A 17609-nucleotide genomic window follows, 5' to 3' on the forward strand; every position below is an offset into this window, starting at 1 on the left:
GCTTAATAAACACCAACATTATTATTATTATTATTATTATTATTACAATAAGAGAGTTGGTTGACATGTTCCCTGCCAAAAACAAACTTGCAAGCTAGAGCGGGAGACAGACATTAATATAAATAATTTATAATGTACAATTTATTTGCTAAGCACTATACTAGACCCTGGGCTAGATACAAGTTAATCAGACTGGACCTCATCTCTGTCCTCTGTGGCACTCACAGTCTAAGGGGAGGAAGAACAGTTGTTTAACCCCCACTTTATAGATGATGAAAACTGAGGCAGAAAGAAGTTAAGTGACTTGCCCAAGGTCACACAGCAGATAAGTGGCAGAAATGGGATGAGAACCCAGAACCGGGATTAGCAGTATGGCCAAGTGGAATGATAATGAGCCTGGGTCCTCTGAACTGGGTTCTAATCTTGGCTCCACCACTTAACTTCTCTGTGCCTCAGTTACCTCATCTATAAAATGGGGATTAAGACTGTGACCCCAACATGGAACATGGACGGTGCCCAACCAGATTAGCTTGTATCTACCTCAGAGTTTAATAAAGTGCTCTGCATGCAGTAAATATTCAAATATGACTGAATGAAATGTTTAACAAATAGCATTTTTTTATATAAAAAAAAAGATCCTCTAACTCCCAGGCCTGTCCTCTTTTCTGGAGGTCACAATGCTTTTCAACATCTTGTACACCCTCTGCTGTATGTAGACTGATTTTCCCACCACCCCTTCACCAGGGCTTGTGGAAAGGAGCCCTCGAATCCAAATGCCCCCTCGGCATCATCACTAGCCCAGTGGACTTCTGAGATCAGTAGAGTTGGCCAAGACCCAGAGAAGCTTGGTTTGGAGGTACAAAAAGGGGCCAACTGATGAAGTACTGGCTGAGATTATGAACGATTTCATTAGGAAAGAGGTTTTTCCAGCCTTGATGGATAAATGACTTTTCTTTTCCTATTCACAATCAAGGAGCCCAGTCCGGGGAGTTGAAGTATCTCTCCATTTACCTATCAACGATCTAAATCTTCCAATCTTAATCTTTGGGTCAATTGTTCAGTGTACAAAAACGGGAAAAGATTGTCTCCTCTCATGTTTTCTTCCACCTTTCACTCACCTTTCAGAATCCTTGTTATGAATAGGCCATTCCTCTCTCTCGGGTCTTTTTGATTTTAAATGCTTGTTGTCTTGCATGATGATCATATTTCTGAGAAATGACTTTATGGAAGAGATAAAGTTGCCACATTCTGTTTTATCTTTTCTGTTTCACTGCCAGGCCCGAGCATCGTGGTGACAAGGTTGCTCGTCTCTAATGGGACCCGTTACCACGGCAGCAGGCCTCGGGCCACCATCGTCGGGGAAATACCAGAGTCTCCATCTCGGACGGAGGCCGCAGCCCCGGCGAGTCCCGTGAGGCTTTCTGACAACACAGGCCTTTGACCAAGAGGAGAAGAGAAAGCCAATAGTATGGAGACAGACTACATCACGCACAAGTGACACGTCAAGGAATTCCTTGTCTGTACAAGGAGGACTCTGTGATTTCCTTCTGACCCTCTCTTTCTGTTTAGAAAGAGGCAGGAAGGGAAGCAGAGGAAGAGTGAAAGTACAAGGGAGAGAGAGAGAAAAGAGGAAAAGAAGCTATTGTCATCTAATACTCTGGAATACAACTGAAAGATCTCATTCTGCTTAGAGAAAGGACAATAAGTGGAGAAGAACGAGCCCCGAACTGTGGCAGGATCTGAATTTGCAGCAGGACCTGAACTGGCACCTGAAGAGCTTTGAAATAATCTGTGGTTCGGCTGTTTCATGACTGGGGACAGAAGAAACAATGTGGACCAGTGGGTAGAGCAGAAGCTTGGGAGTCAGAAGGACCATTTGTCTGTAGTGTGACCTTGGGCAAGTCCCTTCACTTCTCTGTGCCTCAGTTACCTCATCTGAAAAATGGGGATTAAGACTGTTAGGCCTATGTGTGACAGGGACTGTACCTGATTAGCTTGTATCTATCCCAGCGATTAGTATTGTGTCTGGCATACGGTAAGTGCTCAACAAATACCATAAAAAACAGAGGGACAGAAGGAAGGGATCCTTATTGGCTTCTCCATAATTCTCATGGTGGAAGGGCTACTCTGAGCAAAACACAAAATCCAGGTTCTGGCATTCAGAATTCATTCATTCATACTCATTGAGCACTGACTGGGAGCAGAGCATTGTACTAAGCGCTTAGGAGAGTACAATACAACAATAAACAGACGCATTGCCTGCCCACAGTGAGAATCAGGATGGTGGGGAGGGTCCCCTTCTGCCTTTCCCCTCTCCCAGCTTCTTGAACCTGTCTCCTTCCCAAAACATACCTTACCTGGCTACTGCAGGGGATTTAATAAAACCGGTAATAATAATGATAAAAGTGATATTTTTTAAGCACTTACTATATGCCAAAGCACTGGGGTAGATTCAAGTTGATCAGATAGGGCACGGTCCCTGTCCCACGTGGGATTTGCAGTCTGAATAGTGGGGAGAAAAGGAATTTAATTCCCATTTTGCAGGTGAGGAGACTGAGGCAAAGAAATGTAAGTGATTTGCCCAAGGTAAAACTGCAGGCAAGTAGCAGAGCCAGGATTAGAATCCAGGTCCTCTGATTACCAAACTGAATTTATCTTCTCTCCTAAACCCTAACACTCTCCTGTCCTTCTCTCTTTCCCTTCATTGTCAACTCCCGGCCTCACAAGTTTTTGACTCCTTTATCATTTTCCTCCCACATTCAGTTTGTTTATATACCCTGCCAGTTCTTCTTGGATAAAAAGCAGCGTGGTCTAGTGGAAAGAGCATGGGACTGGGAGTCAGAGGACCTGGATTCTTATCCTAACTCCATCACTTGCCTGCTGTATGACCTTGGACAAATCACTTAGCTTCTCTGTACCTCAGTTTCCTCATCTGTAAAATGGAGATTCAATACCTGTTCTCCATCCTACTTAGACTGTGAGCCCCAAATGGGACAGGGATTGTGCCCTACATGAATAGCTTGTATCTACCCTAGTGTTAAGAACAGTGTCTGGTACACCATAGAAAGTGCTTAACAAGCACGAAACTATTTAATAGGTCCACCTCTTTGTCCTCTCCCTTACAACTATCAACAGGTTTCCTGGTTTGCACCTACTGTCCCAAGTGCTTAGTACAGTGCTTTGCACACGGTAAGTGCTCAAATGCGATTGGAATGAACAAATGAATGAACCTACTGTCTTCATGCCCCAGTTGCCCCTTCATTCTGGTACCGGGGAGCTTCAATAGACTTCAGACATTCATTTCCTCTAAAATGGAGTGGGAGTCAGAAGGTCATGTGTTCTAATCCCCGCTCTGCCACTTGTCTGCTTAAGTCACTTAACTTCTCTGTCCTTCAGTTACCGCATCTGTAAAATGGGAATTGAGACTGTGAGCTCCATGTGGGACAGGAATCGTGTCTATCATGATTTGCTTGTGTCCACTCCAGTGCTTAGTACAATGGCTGACACGTAGTAAGCACTTAACAAATACATCATTATTATTATTTTTATGCTGAATTAGTTAAACCACGACTTGTACTCCATTTGGGTGAAATTCATCTTACTTGTGGTATTTAAGTGCTTTCCAAGGGTTGTGCATTAAACACTAGGGTAGATAACAATCAGATCGAGCATGGTCCCTATCCCATATGAAGCTCACAGACTTAGTGGGAGAGCAGGTGTTGATTCCTCATTTTACAAATTAGGAAAACGAGACACAGAAAAGCTAAGTAACTTGTCCAAGGTCACACGGCAGGTGGCGAAGTCAGGATTAGAACTCAGGTCCCCCGACTCCTGGGCCTATGCTGTATCCACTAGGCCATGCTGTCTCCCCAGTATTAGCAGGAAAGGATGCCAAAGAAGGTGATCAAGCAAACAGTCCCCTGGAAAAGGCTCAGATCTCTCAAGCCTCCAACAGAGGAATATTTTGATAGAGCAGACCCTTGGCCGTCATTTCTTTTCCGGGGACTCAGCAATCTTCCTTACAATTCATTTTGGCAATGCTCCTAGGAGGGTCAAAACCCCTGGCGAGATCTGCAGTGCCCCAGGGAGATCATCTAATGCTGTCTTTGGGGGGTGGAATTCCTTCTAGCTTGTTTTTCTTTTCTCTCCGTGATCTTTATTCTAAAGAATATTTAGGGGAAAACAGACTCCTTGTTTCTTAAGAGTTCTTCTACTCCTCCTGTGTACTGTCCAAAGATTACATCTTTAGCCGGGGTATCAAATACAAGAACAGATAAGTGCTTAGGTAGGCAAAGGATGATTTTCTCACAAATATCACTGATTGCCATTCGGCGCGACCCAGACCCTCCATATCCACAGATGGAAACATTTCCACCTACCACTCTTCTCAAGGCTTGAACCTCGGTGATTCCAATTTGAAACTTCAGTACTCTCGGCATTTGACAACTGAGAAATAAATTCAGACTGTACTGTGGCTTTAAGACATGAGACACTGTAGCTAACACTCAGCTCCTAACCTCAGAAAGAAAGTCTGACTTCTCTCTCTGGGGATTGACAAGTTTAACATTATCAGAAACCCAGCCATAAGACTACTAAAATCTTTCGAGTTGCCTTTCCTGGTATCACCTCTTGCAAGATTTATTTGAAAAAGCTAAATGTTGCCTTTCAGAGAGCACTCTTCTCAGTAACTATAGCATTTAAATATTAACATCATCTTGCCTCCTATTGCAGAGGAAAGAGCTTGATTCAAGTGATTTCCTTTCCTCTCTCTAGCACACCTCAAACCAATCTTTTTACATTCAACACAGCAGGTTTTCTGAATCTCGTATAGAATATGAAATACCATTACAAAGCCCAAGCCGTCTGAGTCCTCGGTGCTAACCCTGATAGCTTAGTGATCCAGCACCCAATTTGGAGATGAAAAGATCAGTTTGGATCTGAAATTAAAGAAACAGCAACAATCAATCATCCAGCACAGGTGTCTTAGTGTTTAATATGTCTTAGTGTTTAGAAGGGGAGATGGTGGCCTCTTATCGCAGCAAACATCAGGACCCCCAATTTTGATGACGCTCAATTTGAATTTATTTAAATCACAGATTTCAGTACCGTAGAGCCGGCAGTAGTCACAGTGGGACCTCAAGAGATCATATAGTCCAGTCCCCTGCCCTTTCTGCCACTGATTCCTCTTGAATATCCTTTAAGGCCCTGGGAAACAAACTGATCAATTTTCCTCTCCTGTAAATTCCCCCTGTACTGTATTTGATTATATTCCTCTCTTGAGTCCCTGCTAATTTGCATCTTGGTTATAGCAAGGTATTAAAACTTTCCTAGTGGAAATCCAGTGACTACAAGAACTTGCTTGAAAGACGGCCAGAGTAAATGTTGTACTCTGTAAGTAAACCGTGGGCAGCGTGTAGATAAGTTAAGCTCCTTTCTGGGTAGCTCTGCTTCAGGTTTCATTTCTTTGAATAAGGTTTTGGCCCCCTCCCCAACTGCCATATGATCTGCTCATTTCCAGAATGACTTCTACCTGTGGGAATAGTTGTTCAAGCAAGTTGGAAGCAACATGGCCTAGTGGATAGAGCAGAGGCCTGGGAGTCAGAAGGACCCAGAAACAATTATCCCACATGATTCTAGAACAGCTTTAAGAGTGAATGATTCTACCTGAGCCTTTATTTCCAGGCAGAAATGCTGGGTTTTTGGGTCACTAGCTAGTGGCTTGCTTGCAGAGGAAAGAGATTTGTAGGTTCTACCCTGTAGATTCTACATCGTTCCCCAAAATATATCTTTTTCTTACAGGTGTAACCCGAGCTTTATTATTATCAGTAATTATCAGTAATAATGATAATATTAATTGAGGTATCTGTTAACCATTTACTATGGGCCAAGCACTGTGCTAGGCTCTGGGGTAAGATACAATATCATCAGATCAGACACTATCCCTGTCCCATGAGCAGCACGCAGTCTAAGAGGGAGGGAGAATGTGTACTTTATTCCTATTTCATAGAAGAATGAACTGAGGCTCAGAAAAGTCACACTGCTGACAAGTGGTGGAAATGGAATTAGAAACTCAGGTCCTCTGACTTCCAGCTCTGTGCTCTTTTCTCTAATGTTCCTCAGCCAAAGAAAAATTGCAGAATTAGGAAATCCACCAGGATGGTTCAACTAGATTGAGGAAGATAAAAATATTGTGCATCAACCTGGCGAGAAAATAACACACTTACTGGGGACAGACACTGGCAGAATTATTAGTCAAAAACACTATGTAATACTTTATATATTCAAACTGCTTTACAATCATTTTTATTAGTTATTTCACAGAACAAACCCATGAGCTAGATTGGTATTATCTTAAGCTTACAGTTCCTAGATTTAATGTTTTATGGTTATCTGCCATCTAGGTGTTTCATGTCTCACCTCAGCTCTCAGCAATAACCGTGCCTTGGCAGAAGAGTGAGCCAGTGGCTTTTTCCACAATCTCACGGTCTCGTGCTAAATCTCCACTGCCTTGTCTCAGATTCGGCACTGACGTCCTCTACGGAGCTGATCTGTCCGTAGGTGGCTTTGAGGTGATTCTCTAGTGGGAACCTCAGAAATGTTATTGCCTAAAGCAAACACTGGCCTCGGGCAGTTCCAAGTGGGTTCCAAGAGGAAGTGGTGTGTTCTCTGGTCTAGATGAGATCTGGCAGGCGTTGACTACCAAGTAACTTCAATTCTGGGTCTGGCTTCCTCAACCTGGAGAGGTAGGATGGAACTTCTCACTCGTTTGTGAAGGGACAGAAATCCTCCTGCTTAATGTCTTCTGATGAAGTGTACTTTCCCAAATGCTTACTACAGTGTTCTGCACATAGTGAGCACTCAATAAATACCATTGATTGGTTGATTGTTAATGGAGTTGAGTATAAGAGACACTGTAAAAAAAAGTGACTTTCCCACTCATTGGAAGAATGAGAAATCCAGTTTGCCATTACATGATTTTTCTTTCCTGATCAGTAGACATAAAACTTAAAACGCAAATGATTTCCCTCATTCATGAAATTGCTGTGAACTGGAAAACCCAGTTTAGTTTTCGGTGAGAAAGGTAATTTTTTGGGGTAGCTTTTCTCATCTCCTTCCCCATTTGGAATGAGCAGTGAATTCGGGGATAATAATTTTAATATTTGTTAAGCACTTACTATATGCCAAGCACTGTTCTAAGCGCAGGATACAATAAGGAATCTTGAAATTTGGGACAGAATATGATTCCTATCCTCTGGGAAACTATCAATTCAACCTGCCTGAAAGCACAGAAAGCCGTCCATCACCACTACGGGCGCTCATATCCACCAAACCTCACATAGACCAGAAGACGTGCGGACGATTACGAACCGCTATGGATTGACAATTAGTTTGAAGAAGGCCGCTGTTACGTACCAGCCTGCACCTGGCAAACTGTACATACAACAAAGGCTCAACATCAGTGACTCAGAGTTGAATGCCCTCATTGAATTCTGTTGCCTGGGTAACTTATTGTCCAGTATCAAAGAGATGGACAAGGAAGTACCGAATCAGATCAAGAAGACTCCTGGGTTCTTTGCGAGGAGGTCTCAAAGACGGTGTGATGGTAACATTCAGATCCAGCTGAAGGTCCATAGGGCAGCCGGAAGGGTCCACACTTCTCTGTGGCTTGAGATCTGGACTCATCACAGATTCCACATTCAACTCCTCCAGCGGTCCCACCATACGCTCTAGGCGTCTACATTCTACAGCAAGTGGTAGCAAGGCATCCGTCGCCAACGATGAGGTCCTGGAGCACAGTCAGACCCTGGCACTGCAGCAACGCACGTCACTACACACCCCTGGCACGGGCATGGGTTCCACAATGGTTGTGCCAACTTTGATCTAAGCAATCATCCCGGACAGCTAATCTTCAAGGGTCGACCGGCTTCCAGTCATTGTAAAAGACGATCACCGCTCCACTGATGCCTCCACACGTTGAGTTCATCTCTGATGAGATGGGCTCGGGGGGCATGGTGGTGGAAGGGGCATAGAGGGAGAGAGGCAGGGAGAGTCCCAGGAGCATAGGGACAAGGAGAAGCAGTGTCCCGATCATTCTGGTTCAGCAGCTGTCCAGGAGTGCCACATCACCCTGGGGCCTTTGGAGGTTGGGGAGGGTGTCTCCTCTCGGTGAGAGAGGGGCAAGAGGAAGCCTCATCCCAGCTTCCAGGGAGGTAGAGCTGCTGCAGAGGCTCTGTGTGTTGGTGTGTGTGAGAGTTTAACGGCAGCAGTGGCACCAGCAGGGTCGGCTGAGGCAAGTGGCGAGGGCGGAGCCGTCTTCCCCGGTAAGGACGATGGATGAGAGTAACACCAGATCACTGCTCTTTAGTGAGCTGAAATGTTGAATCCACAGGGTGGATAGAAGCAACACTTTGAAGACACCGTGAAGCAAAGCTTCCAGAGATGTGGCAGAGCAGTTGCCAGTTGGGAGGCAGCAGTGGAAGGCAAGAGACTGTTAGGCAGCAGTCAGAATTGAGGTGGCTGCTTTGGAGCAGAGGCTTTAGGGACAACATAGGCAGCAGTCAGAATTGGGGTAGCAGGCTTTAGGGATAGCAGAACAGCAAGGTGCAGGCTTGAAAATAGAAGAGAGATCCTCACCTAATTAGTGACATTTACAAAAAATCTTCCGAGGGCTTGGAAAAGTTCTACCAAGTGCTTGGGAAAGTTCAATGGAAGAAAGACTCCTTTTTCTTTCTCTCCCTCCCTCCCTTCCTTTCCCTTTTCTTTTTCTTTCCTTCCTTCCTCTCTCCCTCCCTCAAAGAACTTAATGAGGAATGATCCAAAATTGCTTACAATTTCCAAATAATGAGAGGGGTAAGAACAAGGATCTAGTACAATAGATCAGGATTAAATAGCTGACTAAAAAATCGAATGTATATAACATCTATGCGTATAACATGTATTTTATTCCTACTCCCCAAATTTATGTCTTCTGACTCCCAGGGTTGTGCTCTATTCACTAGTCCAAGCTGTTTTGTCTTGAGGCAGAGGGAGATAGGTGGCCATTGGAGGTTTTTGAGGAGTGGAGAGGTGTGTGTCAAGTGATGTCCATGAAGAAGAAAGTGGGGAAGAGACTGGACACGGGGAAACCAGAGAGGGGATCGATAAGGCAGTTTCACTGAGAAGTAGCATTGCCTTGTAGATAAAGCATAGGCCTGGGTGTCAAAGGTCCTGGGATCTTATCCCAGCTGTTATTTGTCTGCTGTGTGACCTTGTAGGTCATTTAATTTCTCTATGCCTCAGTTATCTCATCTGTAAAATGAGGGTTAAGACTGAGTCCCATGGACCTGGACTATGTCCAACCTGATTAACTTGTTTCTACCCCAGCACTTGGTACAATGCCTGGCACATAGTAAACACTTAAGGGATACCCCCAAAAAAGGGAAAAATGCGCCAACGACTTGGACCAGCATAGTGGTAGTTAGAGGGGAGAGGAAGTTCATGAATCAGGGAAATATTATGGACATAGGCAAGAATGAAGATTGAGTATGAAAGCTGAAAGGCAAGTGAGGAGTAGAGAATGGTGCTAAAGTCTCAGGCTTCTCTCAGTCCAGTTCTCACCCCTTGGTGGGAGAACTCTGCTATATACTGGGACAGAAGAATCACTCATTGAGCTGGTCTGAGGCTTGTCTGTCAGTTCCGGCAGGTTTTGCCATGCTCGGCCTTAAGGGAACTGACGTTTACCCTAACTCAGCTAAGGCAACTCAGCTAAGGCAACTTGTCCAAGAGATCACTTCCTTTTTCCATGTTTCCAGATCCAAAGTTTGCTGGAATCCTATCCGATCAATGCAGTATGAATGTGATGGGCTACCTGAGGGATTTAAATGTTGCTTCCAAGAATTCAATTTCTCATGAACGGGAATACAATATTCAACTCATGGGTTCGAATCCCGGCTCTGCCACTCGTCAGCTGTGTGACTGGGCAAGTCACTTCACTTCTCTGTGCTTCAGTTGCCTCATCTGTAAAATGGGGATTAACTGTGAGCCTCACGTGGGACAACCTGATTACCCTGTATCTACCCCAGCGCTTAGAACAGTGCTCTGCACATAGTAAGCGCTTAACAAATACCAACATTATTATCAACTCCCTCTCCCCTCCGGCGGACTACCGGTCTTCCATTCTTCGAAGCCCTTCTAAAAGCTCATTTCCTCCAAGACTCGCTCTCATTTCCTCATTATCTTTCACATTATCTCCTGTGCACTACGGCATCATGACTAAGCGCTGGGATATTCCCCCCCATAGCACTTATTAACATATTTTTATACTCCTGTTTTTTCTCCAAGCTGTAATTTAGTTTAGTGCCTGTGTCCCTCTCTGGATTGAAGTTTCTTGAGGGCAGGGATTGGGTCTACTAACTCTATTGTACTCTGCCAAGCATTTAGTACAGTGCTCAGCACAGAGGGATTGATTGATTGATTACCGTGCACTGGCTCTCCATTTCCTGATCCGTGAGTTGAGTTAGCACTTCTTCATCCTGGGAGTTTGAGCATGGATCAGCAGAGGACAGTGCCTGGACCCCCAGGGTTCCTTTGGGCTAGATCAACAGGCTGTGGACCTCCAGGGATAAACAAGGAGCCAATCTTCTTCATGCCCCAAAGGACCTTGACAGTTTCCTACCTTGCTAATGCCCCAGTGCCCTTCCCACTAAACGGGGAAAACAGTGACTGATGCCAAGTAATGTGGGCACAGATGCCGCAGAGAGAGAGATAATTTTTATAATCTTTACCCAGACAAGATGTGGAACAGATTGTTGGTCGCGCACTGAGCTAATCAGCCACACCTGCACATGCCAACCCAATCTCACCATTGCGTTTCTGCCATAATGCCTGGTGCCATTCTTGTTTTCTTTATGTGATATCATGCTATTATCATTAATAAGAATAACAGTAGTAATAGCAGTATATTATCATACTATATTGTAAAATATTACATTATCATTAATTATTTTAGTAGTAACAAAAATGATAATTATGGTATTTGCTAAGTGCTTACCGGGCCAAGCACTGTTCGAAGAACTGGGGGTAAATACAAGATTATCATTTTGGACACAGTCCCTGTTCCACATGGAGCTCACAGTCTAGGTAGGAAGGAGCAGGATTTAATCCCCATGCTTACAGACGAGGAAACTCAGGCACAGAGATGTTAAGTGACTTGTCCAAGGTCACACAGTAGACAAGTGGGAGAGCTGGGATTAGAATCCAGGTCTTTTGACTCCCAGGCTCGTGCTTTTTCCACTAGGTCACAAAGCTTCTCTAAACCATTCAATCATATTTATTGCGTGCTCTCTGTGTGTTAAGCACTGTTCTAAGCACTTGGAAAGTAAAATAGAGAGAGTCAAGACTGATACATCATTTCTGATTGCTGCAAGCCAGTCTGCCCAGACTGCTGCTGCAGTCTCCCATCTGATATATCAGTTATTTACATCTTCTTGAGTATGTACCTCAAGAATCCAGTCATCTACATAGAGCGGTCCCTCAGTCACTGTTTAAGACTTAGGATGATGTTTGTAGCCTGATGAGCTGGGAGAGTTTCCCAGTGGATCAGAAGCTAGTTTTGAGTCCAGCTCTCAGATCTGTTATTGCATCCACAAACACAGCAGCATAGAGTAGGGCGAATGGGGCTGGGCTTACCATTCTGCTTCATTCTGGAGGTGTTGGGGAAAAGGTCAGGCGAGACACCTTCGCTTCTCATTCAACCGGCCACACCATCATAGAGAAGTCTAAGGATCCTGGCCAATTTCCCAGGAGAATCAACTTGGATTAACAATTATCAGAATCCTGTTCTGCTGATGGTGTCAAGTAACTTTATTTTATCTAGAACTTTTATTCCCAGAGCACTTTCAGTAATAATTGTACTATTGATTAAGCACTCACTATGTTCCTAACACTGTGCTACTAAGCACTGGGGTAGATTCAAAATTATCAGGTGGGACACAGCCCCTAGCCCAGATGAGGCCCACATTGTAGGAAGCAGGGAGCATAGGTATTTTATATTCATTACAGATGAGGCACAGTGAAGTTAAGTGACTTGCTCAAGGTCACACTACAGGCAAGTGAAGAGCTGGTATTAGAACCCAGGCCCACGCTCTTTCCACTAGACCACATGGCTTCTACCAGGAAAAACCCCCCACAAAACAACCCTAGCTATTATTGTTTCCTTTTTGAGAAACAAACTGCAACGAAACCTCTTTATAAGGAATGCCCATACTACAAGCCTCTTCAGTAATGATTTTTTTCAGTTGGTCTCTACAACCTATGGTGGAATTTAAATCTCTTTTTAAGAGAATGTCAAACTGAGATACATCAACTAGCAAACCCCCCATTATGTCTCTGCACACTGTGATAATGATTAACTCAATAATGCCTCCGTTTAATAAAAAAAATTATATAACGTATTTTATTTGAGATGAACTCCTAGAAATCATTTGACTGCCTTTATCCTCCTTTTAAATAATGCATGCAAAGTCTTGAGAAAGTCTTTGGTGATGAAAATGATGGTATTTGGTAAGTGCTTACTATGTGCCAAGCACTCTTCAGACTGAGGTTTGGGCTCCTTGGAAAGTTAATTGAGTTCAGATAGAGCCAATCAGTTAATGCCCTGCTGCAAGACATATACTTCATTTCTTATTGCTGCATGTCAGGCTGACCTGGTTGCTGCTGTAGTTTCCCACCTGAGAAGCAGTATGTCCTAGTACAGAGCATATGGGTCAGGGAGTCAGACGGACCTGAGTTCTAATCCCAACTCTGCCTCTAGTCTGCTTTGTGACCTTGGGCAAGTCACTTAACTTCTCTGAGCCTCAGTTTCCTCATCTGTAAAATGGAGATTAAGACTATGAGCCCGATGTGAGACAGGGACTGTGTCCAACCTGATTAGCTTGTATCTACCTCAGAGTTTAGTACAGTCCCTGGCACATAGTAAGCACTTAAATACCAGAAAAAAGGATCAATGTATCTATTGAACGTTTACTGTGTTTAGAGCTCTGTAATGAATGCTTGGGAGAGGACGATATAATAGAGAAAGTAGACACGATCTGTCAGTCAATCAAGCGTATGAGTAATGAGTGCTTACTGTGTGCCAAACACTGTACTAAGTACTTGAGAGAGTACAACGTAATAGACACAATCCCTGACCACGGTGAGCTTACAGTCTACAGCAGGCTCTCTTTCCATTAAGGACTTTGAGCCAATGAAAGATTCCACCAAGCACGGCCTAGAAGCTCAGTCCAATTCACTGAAAATAAAAAATGAAATCACTCAAAAAAACCCTCATGGTTTTCAATGAAAAGAAACATCAGAAGAAGGACCAAAAACTCCAACTTGTCAAACAAATGAGAATTTAACCCTTTCCCCTTAGCGCTTAGACTGTGTCCTTCACATGCAAATACGCACACGCACCCGGAACTTTTCACCTGCCTCTCGTGTTCCCGTGGTCTGGGTTCATTCATTCTCAGGTTAGCCGTTGTGCTGTTTTCCAGTGGGCTTTGGAACCTCTGGGCCTTGCCGTGGCCATCAGCACAACCGCCCTTAGGCAGAGATAAGTCCCAGGCCAGGGACTGTTTGATAGGTTTGTGGCTGCTGCTTGCTCAAAGGGTTTTTGTGCATCTGGGAGCTGAAGGAATCCATGTAAGCACACAGTGTTGGTGGGTTTGGGGTCGAGGGGGGAGGAAGGAGGAGGAGGTGTTGAAGAGGTGGAGAGGATGGGGAGGAGGAGTCACTGCAGCGGTCTCCGACAACAGCTTCAGGCAACAGCGTCAAGCAGGGCTGCTAGGACAGGGGGCCTTGAAGATTTGACTCCCAAACTGGAGGAGAGCAGAGGAATCAGTGCAGCCGGTCGGGGGGGGATTGGCGAAAGAGGCTACAATCGATCACTCGTTCAAGTCAATGGTATTTGTTGAATGCTTACTGTGTGTAGAACACTGTGCTGAAGGCAGCTTCTCAGCCTCAAATTGCACACAGATAGGGAAGAAAGAAAAAAATCTCTATCCCAGCACTTAGAAGAGTGCTTGACACATAGTAAGCGCTTGACAAATACCCCAATTTAAAAAAGGGTCACAGAGAAAAGTCTTTGCCTTTTTTTCTGGCATCTTGAATGATTTATTTTATTTTTGATTATTTGTCCTGCAGTGGCAGGTCTAACATGACTGAACTGTGAAGTGAGTCTTTGAACAACTTCAGATGTTACTTTTCAGGTGATAACTTGTTCTAATGTGCCGGGTCTTCTGATTCCTGCTTTGGCCGACGATATTTCATCTGCCCTTCACAGAGTACGGTGCCATTTTTAAACAGAGCCCCATACCTCAAAAATCTGGGCACTCAAAGCCATTTCATAACAAAATAATAACACGTCCCATGGTTTTTTATTTAAATACTTCAAATGTTTGGACTTGGATTAGAGCTGGAAGGTCATACAACATCTCTCAGCCCATGAATTACGGTGACGTTAGTAGACAGATGTAGATGTAGTTGGCTCTTTATAAAATATACAGATGATGTAATATTCCCATTGTTGGCCTGTCAGTTGAGTGCTGACCCCTATGCTAGCTGTAACAAACTTTCCTGTCAATCAAAAACCTATTTAACATGGATATAATGTTAGATCTATAAATAACAAGGTTTTTGATTGACATCCGTGGTGCGAGGAATACTTTAAAAGGAAACAAAGGCTCCAGGTCCACCTGTTTTAATGATAGAAAGTGTCCTCGACCACAGTCCCCCCAAATAATGTTCCCACTTATCCCATGGGCCCCATCTTCCATCCTCAAACTGTTGGCACTGGGAACCCCGCCGTTTTCTCTTTGGGCCAGGAAGGCCGGACCCAGGCAAGTACTGTCAGGGGCTAATCGTTGGGGGGGCTGGGGTCAGAGACAAACAGGGGTCAGGGCAGGCGGAGCCCACAGTGGCAGAGAAACTCCAGGAGAGAGGAGCAGAGCAGTGGGGGAAGAGAAAAGATCAAAAGGAGAGGTTTGGGCCGGAGTCAAATGGCCGTGGGAGGGGGGTGGGCGGAGGGGGGCGTTTGCTTTTCAACACTCGGGCTACTTTTCCGTTCGGTTTCGTGTTCTTTCTCCCTCCTGGTATTCTGGTCGGCCCATAGCTGTGTGGCTTAGTGGATAGAGCATGGGCCTGGGAGTCAGAAGGACCAGGGTTTTAATCCCAGATCTGCCTCGTGTCTGCTGTGACCTTGGACAAGTCACTTGATTTCTCTGGGCCTCAGTTCCCTCATCTGTAAAATGGGGATTAAGAGTATGAGCCCCATGTGGGATAGGGACAGTGTCCCAACTGATGGATTTGTATTCCCCCCCAGAGCTTAGAACAATGCTTGGCACATAGTAAGTGCTTAACAAGTACTATAGTCATGATTATTCTTATTAGCTCTGTTCTCCCAGACCACGGGTAGACCGGGGGTAGTGTGGGGAGCGGCCCTGGTTGGGTCCAGAGGAGAGGGCGAGGTCAAGCATGGGTAGGCCGTGGGGAGAGGGGGGAGACTTTCTTGCCACCCTGCTGACTTCAGAGAGCCTCAATCCCTCTCACCAGCCAGGATCAGATCCTTGTCCACTCTGCCTGCCCCTCACCGGGGAAATCAAGCCCATTCATGTCCAGGAGAGGACATTTGTGACTTGCCTACTAATAGGAAGCAGCATCTATGACTTTCAAGCACCAGTGTCTGTGTGCAATCAATAAATCAATCAGTGCTATTTGCTCAGTGCTAACTGTGGGCAGGGCTCTGAACTAAGAGCTCGAGATAGGAGTCAGTCGATCGCATTTATCCAGCGCTTACTGTGTGCAGAGTACTAGCACTTGAGAGAGTACCATATAACAATGTAAAAGACACATTCTCCACTCACAACAAACTTACAGTCTAGAGGCATAGATGCAACCGGCCGAAACTTACCTCTTCTTCATCGCTGATAGCAGGGCGGCTTCAGCCTGGGTAAGGCCAAACAGTGGGTATCGTGGGCTCCTTGCCACCATTTCAAGTCTCTAGGGAACAAGATCCGTATGGGGGCTGGAGGACCCTGTTTCCCCAACCCGTCTCCCCCAGCGGGTCCATGGCCGTCAGAAGAGTCAAGGAGTGGGGGCAGATACGAGTCAATCGTATTTATCGAGCCGTTCCTATGTGCAGAGCATCGTACTAAGCACGTGGGAGAGTATGCTCTAGCAATAAACACTCGTTTCCTGCCCACAGTAATAATGAATAATAATGATGGTATTTGTTAAGCGCTTACTATGTGCAGAGCACTGTTCTAAGCGCTGGGGTAGACACAGGGGAATCAGGTTGTCCCACGTGGGGCTCACAGTCTTCATCCCCATTTTACAGATAACTGAGGCACAGAGAAGTGAAGCGACTTGCCCACAGTCACACAGCTGGCAAGTGGCAGAGCCGGGATTTGAACTCACGACCTCTGACTCCAAAGCCCGGACTCTTTCCACTGAGCCACGCTGCTTCACAGTGGGCTTAAAGTCTAGGGAAGCAGCATGGATTAGTGGATAGAGCATGGTCCTGGGAATCAGAATGATCTGGGTTCTAATCATGACTCCGCTACTCATCTGCTGAATGACCTTGGGCAAGTCACCTAACTGTATTTCAGTTAACTCATTGGTAAAATGGGGATTAAAAGTGTGAGTCCCATGTGGGATGGGGACTGTGTCCAACCTGATTAACTTGTTAAATGCTGTTCTAAGTGCTGGGGTAGATACAAGTACTATTATTATTAAAGGGGAGGGAGGACGCTCCAGGTTTGGTGGACTGGGAGAAGGAGGAGAAAGGAATCACATCCTGAGGACCCCGTTATGCCTCTGGGCACTGAGGTCCCTGTCCTGAATTCAGGACTTTATTAAGTAATAAATGGTGTTTGGTAACTATGCGAAGGCACTAAGTGTTGTGGAAGATAGAAAGGTAATTGGGTTGGACACAGTCCCTACCCTGCATGGGGCTCACACTCTTAATCCCCATTTTGCTGATGAGGTAACTGAGGCCCGGGGAAGTGAAGTGAATTGCCCAAGGTCACACAGCAGACAAGAGGTGGAGAAAGATTAGAATCCAGGTTCTCCTGACTCCCAGGCCTTTGTTCTATCCACTAGGCCATGCCGCTTTGTCATTCCTATTCAACTTGCTCCCGTCCAACACAGTCCCGTGCCCACCCAGACTAACTCGGACATGTGGCAGTTCCCAGGATCTTAGCGGGAGCTGCAGCCAAAAAGCCAATAGCAGCGCCCGGTCCCCGAGAGGAATCCCAGCCCTCACCCAAACCTACCTTTGGTCTCTCACTTGCTCATCACAAACCGGAATCTGGAGAGGCAGCACCTAGAGACTGGACCCAGAAGATCTGGCTGCACCTTTCGCCTGTTTGGTCACTACATGAGCACTTGGAGTGGAAGTCCCTAGGGCCCCAGCGGCACTCAAAAAACTCACGTCATCCTTTCACATTTCATAACCAAAGAGATTATTGCAGGCAGAAGTATGACCAGAGGTACCCTGCTTCTTCTGATTCTCCTAGCCTTCCGCTGAATTCCCTACTCATTCCCCAAATCTTGGCTGGGCCAATTTAACTTGGCCAACTTTGAGTTGGCAGTCC

General features: G+C 45.3%; 1 long non-coding RNA gene across 1 annotated transcript; it reads right to left on the reverse strand.

Moving 5' to 3' along the window:
* Positions 1 to 4812: 4812 nt before the first annotated feature.
* LOC114815605 lies at positions 4813 to 17609 on the reverse strand. The gene is made up of 4 exons (XR_003763404.2): positions 17289 to 17609; positions 15926 to 16014; positions 6418 to 6735; positions 4813 to 4937 (listed from the first exon to the last, which is right to left on the reverse strand). It is a non-coding gene; the product is annotated as an uncharacterized LOC114815605 (long non-coding RNA).

This window comes from Ornithorhynchus anatinus, chromosome 12 (genome assembly GCF_004115215.2).
Source record: "Ornithorhynchus anatinus isolate Pmale09 chromosome 12, mOrnAna1.pri.v4, whole genome shotgun sequence".
NCBI classification, from domain to species: Eukaryota; Metazoa; Chordata; class Mammalia; order Monotremata; family Ornithorhynchidae; genus Ornithorhynchus; species Ornithorhynchus anatinus.